The 14,144-nt window shown below is 39.1% G+C and overlaps 1 pseudogene; it reads left to right on the forward strand.

Annotated features, from left to right (window-relative positions):
• Positions 1 to 953: 953 nt before the first annotated feature.
• LOC132570106 (protein CBFA2T1-like) overlaps positions 954 to 14,144 on the forward strand; it is a 41,335-nt pseudogene continuing 28,144 nt past the window's right edge.

The following is a 14,144-nucleotide window of genomic DNA, read 5'->3' on the forward strand; positions in this document are numbered from 1 at the left end:
CAGCTGCAAGTTCTCAGCAGAGCTGTTCTCCCAAGAGCAGTTTTCTGAGAGGTCTCTCAGCTCCACCTCCCTCACAGGGTGTTTGTGGTGGGAAGAGGAAGGGAAAGGAGAGTGCAAGCCACTTTGAGACTCCAAGTTAAATGTGGGGTATAAATCCAATCTTTTTCCTCCTTGATTTTTATATTTAGAGGCTTTTGTTTTAGTGTTTTCCCAAACACTCTAATACATTTTATTTATATAATCACTGACCTTTTATTGTTCCCAGAAGGCTGATACCCTCTTCCCAGTACCCAAACCCCTTCTTTTTCAAACACCAGTAATCTCCTTGAAGGGTTTCTTTTTTAAACTAATTTTCAAGGTTTCTGCAGGCTGTTTCTAATCACACCAGATCAGGAAATTCTGTAATCCTCTGAGATAATTCTCGGTTTGATCTGGTAGTAAATCTTCTCTCTCTAGAAGATCTATCCCTTTTCCTTTGGCCTGAATGAAAGTCTTCTCTACTGTCCAGTGTGTGTGTATATATATATATATATATATATATATATATATATATATATATATATATATATATATATATATATATATATATATATAAAAATTGCCACTGTGTGACACAGAGTGTTGGACTGGATGGGCCATTGGCCTAATCTAGGGTTGCCAAGTCCAATTCAAGAAATACCTGGGGACTTTGGGGGTGGAGCCAGGAGACATTAGGGGTGGAGCCAAGATGAAGGCTGTGACAAGCATAATTGAACTCCAACGGTCAAATGCTGCGCGACCCTGCACTCGTGACGGGAGTGGGATACGGCTTGGCCTCTGCCGGTGCCTTCCTGCGAACGGGGCAGGGGCCTCCACTTGCCTCTCTGAGATGGCTCTGCTGGATGTGAACGCCAGCTACGGCACCGACCGACAGCAGCACCGTCACCCCAAGCACCACCTTGGATATCGCCGACATGTCCCAGGACACGACGCGCCACACGGAGCATGCGCCTGCCTCCCCGCGCACAGCCCTCCTGCACATGCCTATAGGCTTAGTGCCCCGAGCGCATCGTTCCCAGCAGGCCAACGACCCCCAGCCCAGGTAGTTGAACGCCGAGAGCGACCGCCAGTTCTTGGAGTAGCTTTGCTCCAAAGAGCCTTCCAGGGGCGACCCCCACCCCCCAGAGAGCAGGGAGTGGCCTGAGACCCTGTCAGCTGTGTGTGGTTCCGCTCGGGAGCCTCGCGGTGCAGCTGACCGTCTGCCCGGCTGGCTTGTGTTCAAACATCGCCTGCCAGAGCAGCAGCTACAGAGAAGAGGTGGCATCTTTGGAAACGCTCCTTGGCGCCGTTTCCCCCCTCCCCCCACTTCCGTTTTTTTGGGGAGTGGGGGAAGAGGCTGGAAATCCTGGGGTCCCCTGCCAGGGCGGGAGGGTTGGGAAGCCTAGCCTAATCTAACATGGCTTCTCTTATGTTCTTATCCATACTTCCTTGCCCAACTTTCTCCCAGTTCTCTGTGTTCAAACTACTCTCGGCTAATGCTGAATTCAGACTGTGTTCAGTCAAAGTAGGAATCTGACTCTGTCAGTGATAAGCCCTTTTTTTGTCAGGGCTATTCTCAGATGGTCTCAGTACATGACTTTTCTCAGTTAAAGAAGGACTCTGACTGAATTTCTTTATCATCTAGCTCTCCCAAGACTTTTTTTTCCTCAGCTGATGCTAACCAACCAGATTGCTTAGAGCAGCCCATCACTCAAGGCTGTGAAGAATTAATCCTTCACATTCCTTTAGTTGTTGGTATAGCACTTCTAAGCTGCCACTTTTAAGTAGCCCTTATGGCCCAGTTTTTCTACCCATATCATTTCTGTTGGGAAGTTAATTCCCCTGATTTTTTCTAATTTATTGATTCTATGATCTATTAGATTTATAATGCAAAACACCACCAACTTATCCATCTCTGTCCTGCCTGTAGAGCTTATACCATGTTTCTGAGATACTTAATATATCTAAATTGTCACTAAACACTGAGCATTCCAAATCCCCCATCTTGGCTTAGAGACTTCTAGCATTGACATATAGGAGCCTATAATGTGTTTTTCTCTCCAGAAGCCCTCACCTCCCTTGGCACCTTAAGCACCACACATGACCCTCAGTAGCCATCATGCCCTCACTCCAAAATTCTATTATGCTTTTATCAATCTTACTCTGAGTGTTTATGTAATAGTTTCTTTATACTGATTTGCCCTGAACTGGAGGCTCCCCAGCTCTAGTTGGCTCCCCCCAGATTAGTTTAAAAGCTGCTTACCACCTTTTTGATATTTATCACCAGCAGCCTGGTTCCCTTTTGATTCAAGTGAAGCCCATCTCTTTTGTACAAGTTTGTCCCAGATATGTTGGCTGAGGGACTAAAGGTTGTGGTGAGATAGCTGAAACAGAGTCAGCTGGACTTCAGTTGAAGATGGAGGCCATCTGGGTCAAAGAGATGGTGGTGTGGGAGAGGTCATCTCTCTGCTCTTAATGGCATGCCACTGACATCAGCCAAGAAGTGATCCATGCAACAATTACCTCAGCTGGATTGCTGTAACTCGCTCTATGCAGGGTTAACAGCTTTAAGAGTCCAAAGTAGTCTGGCAGTTACTGGTATTCTCTCTACTCTGATGTAATATATCTATTTTATAAAGAATTTGAATCTCCATAGCTCAGTCTCTCAATATGTTAGTCGTATAAAGTTGGTCCTGGACCTCCATAGTCTACTTCCCTCTCACTGTAAAATAAACCTCTTTTTTTAATTTAATTTCTTTTAAAAATCTCTCCTTCTGGTTATTAAAGACAGACAATGACAAAAGGGGAGGGATGGTGGCTCAGTGGTAGAGCATCTGCTCGGTAAGCAGAAGGTCCCAGGTTCAATCCCCGGTATCTCCAACTAAAAGAGGGTCCGGGCAAAGAGGTGTGAAAAACCTCAGCTTGAGACCCTGGAGAGCCACTGCCAGTCTGAGTAGACAATACTGACTTGGATGGACTGGGGGTCTGATTCAGTATAAGGCAGCTTCATATGTTCATATATATGTTCAATGATATCAGTATGTGTTACCAAGGAGGGGGAGAGGGTATCTCAGAAACTCCATCACACATTACTTCAGGTCATATAATGCCAAGCTTGAAAGACCAGTAAATAAACATTTATTTAGCTTTTTTCACAACTGTGTTTGATAGAGTGATGGGAAAGTGTGACGTGGGTACTAGTCTTCAATTTATCACAAAGCAAATACAAGTTACTGTTGCAAGACCAGTGACATTGGACTGAGTAGGGGTTTTCCCACCAAAAGTATTTTAGTGCCTGCCTACTCCTGCAATCTCAACTTATCAAAGTGTACATTTCTCTACCTAGGAAAAATGCTTGAGAGCTGTCTTGAAAATGCTTTCACAAAGCAATCCTAAGCAGAATTACACCCTTATAAGACCACTGACTTTCATAGAGCTAGAAGGATGTAACTCTACTTAAGATTGCACTTTAAATGAATTAATCTAGTAGTAATCTTGTTGCACCCTTGTTCCCTCTTTGAATCAGGAGGATCATACAGGACTTTTTTTTTGTGTAGCAGAAACTTCTTTGAATATTAGGCCACACACTGCTAATGTAACCAGTGCTTGACCTTCTACTTAGCACTCTTCAATGCTTGACCTCCTCCAAGAGCTTACAGGGCTCTTAGTACAGGGCCTACTGTAAGCTCCAGAAGGATTGGCTATATCAGGGGTGTGTTGCCTAATATGCAAAGGAGTTCCTGCTACAACCCTCCCCCCCCCGATCATATCTAATGTAGCAATCCTTTGCCTAATGCTGTATAAAGTCAGACATAATTTTTTCCAGCAGCTTTACAAGAAACTAAAGGAACAAGGGTACTATGAAGCTTTGATTCTATCCTGAATAATGACCTGAAGCAGAGAGATTTGTTTCCATTCTCAGGCTCACAAATTTGAGTTTCTTTTTTTAAAAGTTCCACTGTGCATATACAGGATTTTCTGAGGTTGTTTTGTGTGAGTGCATAAGTAGCCAAGATTATGATTTTTCACTGCTGAGCAGTTTCATGGATATTAATGAGACCAGCAAATTAACAAGTTTTTCTTGCTGTCCTCTCTTTCTTTCTCTCTCTCTCCCTCCCCTGCCCCCCAATTCCATGATGTCAAATATGGTAATTTCATTCTAGCAGTAACACCATTTCCTTTTGCCCATCTAACAGGATGATTTCAATGCTTGACCTTCTCTGTTCACAAATTTCTTCTTAAAATAATTCCCATGTAGGCAGCCATGTTGCTCTGAAGCAATACTCCTACTTTGTTCCTGTGTATTAAGCTAGGGAAAATAAATCATGAAAAGTAGACTTACAGAATCAACCTTTCTTGCTGGCTGACAAATCAGACATTATCGCTTTGCCATTCATAAACATTGGTCATGCCAAAACCTAAAAGATTAGCGTAGGTAAAGCACAGTAGGGAACTTTGGGAAGATGGTACTCAACCTGCCCCACCTTCATCTTCCCTGGGCTTCTCCCTAGTCAGAAATAATAGCTGTTGAGAAATAAAGGACAGATGGAAGCAATTTCAGAGGGCCCATGGCATCTGCTTGGCATGCAGAAGGTCCTAAATTCAATCCCCTGCATCTCCAGTTAAAATGGCCAGACAGTGTGACATCAAAACCTCTGCCTGAGACCCTGGAGAGCAACTACCAGTCTGAACAGAAAATATTGACCTTAATGGACCAGCGGTCTGATTCAGCATAAGGCAGCTTCATGTGTGTGTTAATGCATGTGTATTTGTGTTAACATATGTGTGTTCAAGAGGAACTCCCCCCCCCCCCCCCAGTTTCCAACTGCCACAGCAGGGGCCATCAGAGGGATTCGAAGCAGCAGCTAGTATCCTTCCATTTTCCTCTTTTGATTATGTAATCTATTTGACTTCTGTATTGGCAATCCAGTGATGTCCACATATACAGTCATTGACTGCTTGAAACTTGCTCAATGAATGAATTGTTATCTTCACAGAATTCTGAATCACTCTCCTCCTTAATTTTGTGCTCCCAGCTTAATTTTCCAACAATATTTGAATCTGCTTTGTTTCCCACTTTTGCATTCTCCTATGATTATCAGCACATCTGGTGTGTGTGTATTCAGTTTCTTCCTGGGCACTTGCATAAAAGCTTTCAATTTCTTCCTCATCAGTGTTTGTATTTGGAGCATAAACTTGATGATATGTTGATAGGCTTTCTATTAAGTCTGACTTGATATTATTTGGTCAGACTTTGCATTATAGCCTGTGACTGCCCATGATGCTACATCATGTTTCACTATTAGCACAACTCCTTTTTTTCTGTTTGTCATTCCCAAGTAAAATAGTTTGTAATTTTTTGACAGAAAATGCCCTGACCCAGTCCACTTTGTTGTGCTTACTCCAAGGATTGCAATGTTTAAACATTCTATATCTCATTTTATAATTTCAAGCTTACCTTGATTAACACTTATCACATTCCATGTTCCTATTATATGCATTGAACAGCTTTGGATACTCCTTTTTCATTCATACCCATCAACAACTGAATGTCCTTTTGGCTTTAGTCCAGTTGCAACATTAAGAATAGAACTACTCATACTTGGCCTCAGCTCTTCCCCAGTAGCTAATTGAGTGCTATCAGACCTGGGGGGGGGGGGGGGGTTTCCATCTTTCAGCACTATATCTTTTTCATTTTGGATTGTGTCACTGTAGGGTTTTTGAGGTAATAGTTGGTCAGAAGTGGTTTACCATTGCCTTTTCTCTGAAATACTAACCAAAGTTAGCTGAAGTGGCATTATCATTGTCCATGAAAGATCTACCAGTGTCACCGTCTGCTATTGCTGCTGCCCAGTATCTACACTTCAAGGATTCCTTTGCCCATCACTGTCATTGGAACTGTCTGTTCTCTTCTACTGATGTGGCTGTTGCTTCCTGGAGGAGGTAGATCCATCTTAGTCTAGAATCTCACTGTGACCATTCCATCTTGAGTGACTCTGCTAGGAGTTTAGACCCCTTATTGTATTGCTCTCAGCACTGCTACCACACACACCCTTTACCACATAAAAGTGTGTGTCCAAGAGGGGAATTTGTTCTTCATACTGTGGCAAACTTTTTTTTTTATTTCTAGCTCACTCTGTTCCTTGTTTATCTTTCTGAGTAAATGAAACTCCTATGACAGAATTGCAACTTGCTTTCCAACCCTACCATTTGGAAACCAACCAGAGACTTATGCAAGGAGTACCAGCTCTTCTCAGAGAGTATTCTGTGTAACAAGCAGATGCAAGGTGTACACCCACAAATTCACTTTGCCCAAATAAATTAGCTGTTTTTATTAAGACTTGCATATCACCCTTGCACAAATCAAAGTATGTGGGTCTCAGATCTGAAACACCAAAGGAGTTGGCTTGGTAATTTATCTGATGCACTGCTCAACAAACAGCAGCGTGTATGTTGAAAGTCAAGTTGATCTTGTGCCTTATAAACCAGATGCCAGTTTTTCCTCATGATCTGCTATATGAGAATAAGTCTTTGCACATCAAAGTGTACTATATTTATTAGGAATTACAATAACCATCAATATATCTAATTCCCAACATGGCCAAATATTCTTCAGAAAATCTGGAGTATAGAGTCATGAACAGACAAGACAGATCTTTCTACAAATGTTAGAGAAGCCTCGGATTTGTAGAAAAAAGTTTTTAATGAAAGTACACTGTAAAAAAACCCAAACAATAGAAGCAGTGCCTGAGACTTCCGGGGTTGGAAAATGCCGAGCTGAACTGCTTCTCAGAAGGAGAGCAGGCTGGAACTTCTGTTCGGGGTAGTGGAAGGCAATCTAATGCCTACTTTTCTCTGTCAGAAATCAGTCCAAGATATGCACAGGAAACTTTGAGGAGATTTATCTTGGCTAAAAGGGAGTCCCGGGGGTGGGGCTCCTTTGAGGCTTTGAGGGATCTCCGGAGACGAGTTGCATTTTCATCATCTGCAGAAGTTTCCAGAGTCATTTATTTGACATAAGCTCGACAGGATCCTAATCTTCTTTGATACTGCTAAACATCTAAAGCTATACAAGACTGGTGTTGATCTGGATAACTACAGAAAAGGTACAGATTGTATCTTTCATTCCGGGACTAATTAAAGTTAAACAAAATAAAACCAGAAGGTAGGAAATTAAAATTTAGAAAGCTTGGAAGAAGGGGAGAAGGGGCAAAATTTGGACTTTGTAAATGTAAAGGACAGTGCTAAAAAGTGGAAAGGAATTTATTGTCTTGTCTACTTGTGGTTTTGGAGAAAAAGGCCCATCATCATAGACTTGCAGCTCCCACAGCCAATACAGGAAATACGTCAAGCATCGTGAGATCTCTCTACCAGTGAAAACGGGATTTGGTGGCAAGCAAAGCAGGAAGTATCAGATGGAAAAGGGAAATCATTGAAGCAGCCAGCCTATTCTAGGAGTATAATATCATAGGAAAACATTGGTGGCCATTGCTAGAAGGCTAAAAATTAAATAACATTTTTAAAGTGTTCGGGTCATTAAAAATTGGTGGAGCCGACAGAGGTGATGATTATAAGGTAAATACTATTGGACATTACTGTTAATAACTATTTTAGAAGCCTCTAGAGGAAAAAGGAAAACATTTTTAAAGTGAGGCAGAAAGTTGCGACCGCCATTTTGGAAAAAATAAAACTTAAAAAATTAATATCTGTGCCCAGGAGGCTCTGAGGTCAGTGAAATTAGGCTTATTGAAAAGAGCAAGCCTCACTCTTTTAAATCTGATAGTTGAAATTTAATTTGGTGAGGTCGAAATTTTCGGTGTTTTTACATGTCAGACCATAAGCAAACCCATAAAGGACTGCTTCACTGGAGAAAATGCAGGACCAATTAGATGCAATGGAAGCCAGGATAATGAAAGGGATGAGGGAGATGATAACTGCTTCCAAAAAAGAAATTAGAAAAGATATTGAAGAGCTAAAAAAAAGATATAGAGGATCTCAGAAATGAGACTGTGGTGACATCAAAAAAAGCGCAAGAGGTGAAAGGGAGAGTGAAAGTACATGATTCCACCTTGTTAAAAATACAAGAAAAAGTGGCAATTCATGACTGCAAATTGATGGAGACCCAGATACGTCTGAGAGGAGTACCTGAGGATGAAGAAACTGATTTGAAAGAATATATAATAAAAATAATTGCAGAATTTTTGGAGGAAGATCCTGAAGGGACTAGAAACATGTATGACTATATGTATAGAGTGAACTCACTATATGCCGAAAAAAATAATCTACCAAGAGATGTGGTTATAAGATATATGACAAAAGAAATGATGGGGAAAATCATGAATAAAAATTTTGAAAGACATTGATAGTGGGAGGCAGCAGAGTAAGAATTATGAAGGAGTTGCCAAGACAAGTGATAAATGACAGAAGAGCATATAAGAAATTGACAAAAAAATACAGGATAATGAAATGAGATATAGATGGATAATACCTGAAGGTTTGAGTTTTGAGCTACAAGGGAAAAGAATTACAATTACAAGCACACAGGAACAGCGTGGATTTTATGAAGAACATAAAGAATTTGCACCATGATGGATTACAAATTATTATCTTGGAATGTAAATGGACTAAATTCACCACAAAAAAGAAAGGCAACATTTCATTGGATTAAAAAGCAAAATTGTAATATAGTTTGTTCACAAGAAGTACATATCAAACAAAAGGATTACAAATTTTTATGGAATAAACAATTGGGACTAGAATTTCATTCATTGGCTGAACAGAAGAAAAGGGGAGTGATTTTTTATAGTAAACAAGAATTGGACCCGAAACTAGTGTTTAAAGATAAAGATAGAAGATTTGTAGCAGTAGAAATAATATTAAATGCAAAAAAAAAAAAAAAAGTTGTTACTGGGACTGTATGCACCAAATGGAGCAAAGGATGCTTTTAAAAAAGACATTATACAACATTTTGATGAAGCGACATATGATCAAGTTTTGATAATGGGGGACTTTTAATGGAACAATTAAGAACACACTGGATAGGTCTGGGGAAAAATAATAATAAGGAAGGAAAATTGCCAGTCTTTTTTTGAATTGGTCAAACAAGAAAACTTGGAGGATATATGGAGGAAATTTAATCCTGAAGTGCGGGACTATACCTTTTTTTCAGCAAGACATAAAACTTTTTCCAGAATTGACATGTTGTGGGGTACTAAAGATTTAGGCCTTATAACAAAGAATTTTACCTAAAATTGGGGCTGATCATAACCCAATAATGTGGATTACAAAATTGTCTAAAAAGTCGAGAAGATGGAGATTGAATGAATATTTACTACAGAATAAAGAAACAGTGACATCTCTAGAAAATGAAACTAAAGCTTGGAGGATATATGGAGGAAATATATATCCTTCCAAATAAATGATAAAGAAGATATAGAATTTCAGATGGTGAGGGATGCTTATAAAGCAGTAATGAGAGGAATATTGATTACATTGAATAATAAAGAAAAGAGCGCAAAAGAAAAACAGATGCTGGACATTCAAAATGAAATAAAGAAAAAAGAAGGGGAAACTGAGAAAAAGGCCAGGGAAAAAGAAAATTATTAGGGAGATTACAATATTACAAACACAAATGAGACATTTGTTAAATAAAGAACTGGAATGGAATCTGAAAAGGTTGCAGCAGAAATCTTTCGAGAGAGCAAATAAACCTGGAAAATATTTGGCCTGGCAATTGAAGAAAAAGAGAGAAAGTAAAATTATTAATAAAATTGTGGTGGAGGGAAGAGAGGTGGTTGATCAAGAAGGAATAAAAAGAGAATTCTTTAAGTATTATGTCAAATTATTTAAGGGTGTAAAATAAAGAAAGAAAAGATGCAAGAGTATTTACAAAAGATTAAAATAGCACCCTTAACAGAAAATATGGTAAAAGTCTTGGATGATCCAATTGAAAAAATAGAAATTGAAGCAGCAATTAATGCAATGAAAAATGGAAAAGCACCTGGGCCAGATGGATATACAGCTAATTTTTTTAAAACCTTCAAAGAGGAGTTAATTCCGAAACTTCAGAAATTGATGAACATGATAAGAATAAAAGGGAAAATACCAAATACATGGAAGGAAGCTGTTATTTCGTTGATTCCAAAGGAAGACAGAGATGTCACGAATGTAAAAAATTATAGACCAATCTCACTATTAAATAATGACTATAAAATATATACAAGAATTTGGCAGAACGGCTTAAACAATATTTGATAAAATTTATAAAGGAAAATCAAGCGGGGATTCTTCCCAAAAGGCAAATAAGAGACAATATTAGAACTGTTGTAAATATTGTAGAATATTATGAAAGACATCCAGAAAAGAAAGTAGCATTATTCTTTGCGGATGCAGAGAAAGCATTTGATAATTTAAATAGTGACTTTATGTTTGCAGTAATGGAGAAAATGGATTTGGGGGAAAACTTTATAAGGATGATAAAAGCAATACATACTGAACAATGTGCAAGGTTATGTATAAATGCAAATCTTACAGGAGACATGATAATTAGCAAAGGTACAAGACAAGGCTGTCCGCTTTCCCCACTGTTGTTTATAATGACTCTTGAAATCTTACTGATGCAAATCCAAGAAGATAAAGAAATAGAAAGATTAAAAGTAAAAGGATTTACTTACAAATATAGAGCATTTGCAGATGATATAATGTTTATAAATGAAAATCCTATACAAGTCACATCTTTGTTGTTAGCTAAAATACAAGAATATGGGGAATTGGCAGGACTGTGTATTAATTAAGAAAAATCAAAACTTCTATGTAAAAATATGCAAGTAAGCAAACAAAGGAACTGCAGAAGATAACGGGATGTGAAGTTACCTCTAAGGTAAAATATTTGGGTGTGAAGATAACAATGAAGAATATTGACTTGTTTAAAAACAATTATGAGAAGCTATGGCGTAAAATTGATGAAGATATGATAAAATGGAATAAACTTAATTTGTCATTGCTTGGCAGAATAGCTGCAATTAAGATGAATATTTTGCCAAGAATAATGAATTTGTTTCAAACTATTCCGATTGTGAAAGACAGTAAACAATTTAATACATGGCAAAGGAAAATTTCAGAGTTTGTGTGGGCTGGGAAGAAACCAAGGATCAAAATGAAAATCTTAACAGATGCAAAAGAGAAAGGAGGATTCCAATTACCAGATTTAAAATTATATCATGAAGCAGTTTGTCTAGTGTGGATAAAAGAATGGGTGACGCTGTTAAACGAAAAACTTTTAGCGTTGGAAGGTCATGGAAAAAAAATTTGGCTGGCACGCTTATATGTACTATGCAAAAAAAAAGATGGATGGTTTTTTCTCTCACCATTATAAGAAATAATTTGCTAAATACTTGGATGAAATATAAGAAGTATGGGGATGAGAGAAAACCGTTATGGATAGTGCCAGCAGAAGTAATAAAAATAACAGCTGAGACGGGTGAAGAAAAGTGGTTGTCATACAGTCAACTATTAAAAATACAAAGTGGCAAAATAGAATTGAAAACTGCTGAAGAGTTGAATAATAAATATGATTGGTTCCAAATGCAACAAATAAAGAGCTTGGTGGAAAATGATATTAACACTGAAGGAATAAGAAGAGAGCAAACAGAAACAGAAAAAGTTCTGCTTGGAGACAATGAAAAATTAATTTCAAAATTATATAAATTACTTTTAAAATGGTCTACAGAAGATGTAGTGAAATCTCAAATGATTAAGTGGGCAATTAATGTAAATAACGAAATACAGATGGAAACTTGGGAATATTTGAGGAAGAATTCTATAAAACTTTCGACGTGTCATAGTATTAAAGAGAACTGTTTTAAAATGATGTACAAATAGTATATGACTCCTAAAAAGTTGGCAAAGATGAACAATAAAATGCCAGATAGATGTTGGAAATGTAAAAAACATGAAGGTTCTTTCTACCATATGTTGTTGACTTGTGAAAGAGCAAAAAAGTATTGACAGAGGATTCAACAAGAAATTTCTAGGATCTTGGGATACAAATTTAAGAAAGTTGCAGAGACTTTTCTGTTGGGATTACAAATGGAAAGATTTCCAAAAGAAGATAGAACTATAATCTGGTACTTGCTTTCAGCTGCTAGGACACTGTATGCGCAGTTGTGGAAGCAAGAAAAAATACCAGAAAAATGGGATTGGATTGTAAAAGTTATGACATGGAGTGAAATGAACAAATTAACAAGAATTTTAAGAGACTATGACTTAGAAGTTTTTAAGATGGAGTGGGAAAAGTTTAGAAGATATGTAGAAAAAGAGTGGAAAATAAAAGGACATTGGACAATTTTTGATAATGATTATGTAAGTCTTAGAAGGAAGAAGAATATTAATCTTTGTTTTTATTAGTTAAGGGTACCTTTAAATGTTAGTATTTTAAGTAAATAACACTGGCGGGTCAAGTAAAGGGGGAGGGGTGGTTAGAAAGTAATATATGGGATAGATAAAAAGAAGTTATTAACAATGCAATAAATAGATATTGTTACCATATGTTGCTAAATAAAATTGTTTAAACAGCAGTGCCTGCAGCTTTAAGAAACAAATGCCCTAAGTCAGTGGCCCCCAACCTTTTTGGCACCAGGGACCAATTTTGTGGAAGACAATTTTTCGATGGACCGATAGGGGTGGAGATGCTGGGGGGTTTGCTGCCCCAGACTGCCCCCATGTCCACACCCTCTACCTGTCTCCCATGGGGGTCTTTAAATAAGGAGTAGGTGAAGGTCTCTGCCTCATTCTGCGGCCCGGTTGCTAACAGGCCATGGACTGGTACCGGTCCATGACCCAGAAGTTGGGGACCCCTGCCCTAAGTGGCCATTTCAGGGCTGTGATCACACACATTAAATAATACACTTTCAATCCACTTTCAGTGCACTTTACAACTGGATTTTGCCAGTTCACACTGAAAAATCTAGTTGGAAAGTGCATTAAAAGTGGGTCAAAACTTTTAAAACGCATTATTTAATGTGTGTGACCACAGCCAGAAAAGGAAAGAGAAATTGCAACAGTATTTCCATTGAAGCTTTGACTTCTGCTAGCAAAAGGAAGGGCTGGTGCTGAGGTTCTTTCCTGGACTTTTTTATGTTTGAGGGAGAATTCATAGGGTAGGGTTGCCAGCCCCCAGGTCCCAGCAGCAATGGGGGACTCGATCTGCCACTGGCCAGTGAGGAAAAACCAACTCTCAAATGGAAATGTCACATGGTGACCCTCTGGTTTTTGGACAAACTCTGTGATTCTGAAGGCAAAAAAATTATGGAGTTTTGCCCCAAAAACCAGAGCATCACATGCAATGTCTCTGATGCAATGATATAACGTCTGGGTGATGTTATCTCATTTGATGTCCGCTCACCCCCAGAATGTCTCCCAACCTCCCCTTCCCATTGTGATTGTGAAAGGACTTGGCAACACTGTCATGAGTGACTTTGTACCACATGACTTGCATGCAGCACCTAGGCCAGATTGCTTTCTATTGCTCAAAGGCTATGAAAGACAGTGTGGTATCATGTTAGAGTTTCAGACTGGGATCTGAGAGACCCAGTCTGCCATGGAAACTCACTGGGTGACCTAGGGCCTGTCACACACTCTCAGCCTACCCTACCTGATGAAGTTGTTGTGAGGATAAAATGTAGGAAAGGAAAATTATGTAAGCCACTTGGGGTCCCCATTGGGGACAAGGTGGAATATAAATGAATTAAATACAAAATAAATATAGCTGTGGGGGGCAGATAAGATGTAGGATGGGTAAGAAAGAAGCAGGGAAAGGTGGGGCTAAGGGGGTTACTTGGAGGACAGGAAGGGGAAATAGTTTAGGGAAAGGAATACAGGGGAAAAAGAGGTTCCCTTCATAAGTCCGTGTTGGTTCTGCACCAAACAACTGGTTCTGGCATTGAGCAATTGTCTAGTCCAGGGAGGGACGTCCAGGGAGGGAAGCAGGACAAATTGAAGATGGACAAAAGCAAAGATAAAGGTAGACTGGCTGGTGGGAAGGAGTGAAGGAAGCAGGAAAAGGGGAGATGCTATGAGGGTTTTCCAGGAAGGGAAAGAGAAAATAGTGGATGAAGGGGAAAAAATGA

The sequence above is a fragment of the Heteronotia binoei genome, chromosome 4 (assembly GCF_032191835.1).
Source record: "Heteronotia binoei isolate CCM8104 ecotype False Entrance Well chromosome 4, APGP_CSIRO_Hbin_v1, whole genome shotgun sequence".
Taxonomy (NCBI): domain Eukaryota; kingdom Metazoa; phylum Chordata; class Lepidosauria; order Squamata; family Gekkonidae; genus Heteronotia; species Heteronotia binoei.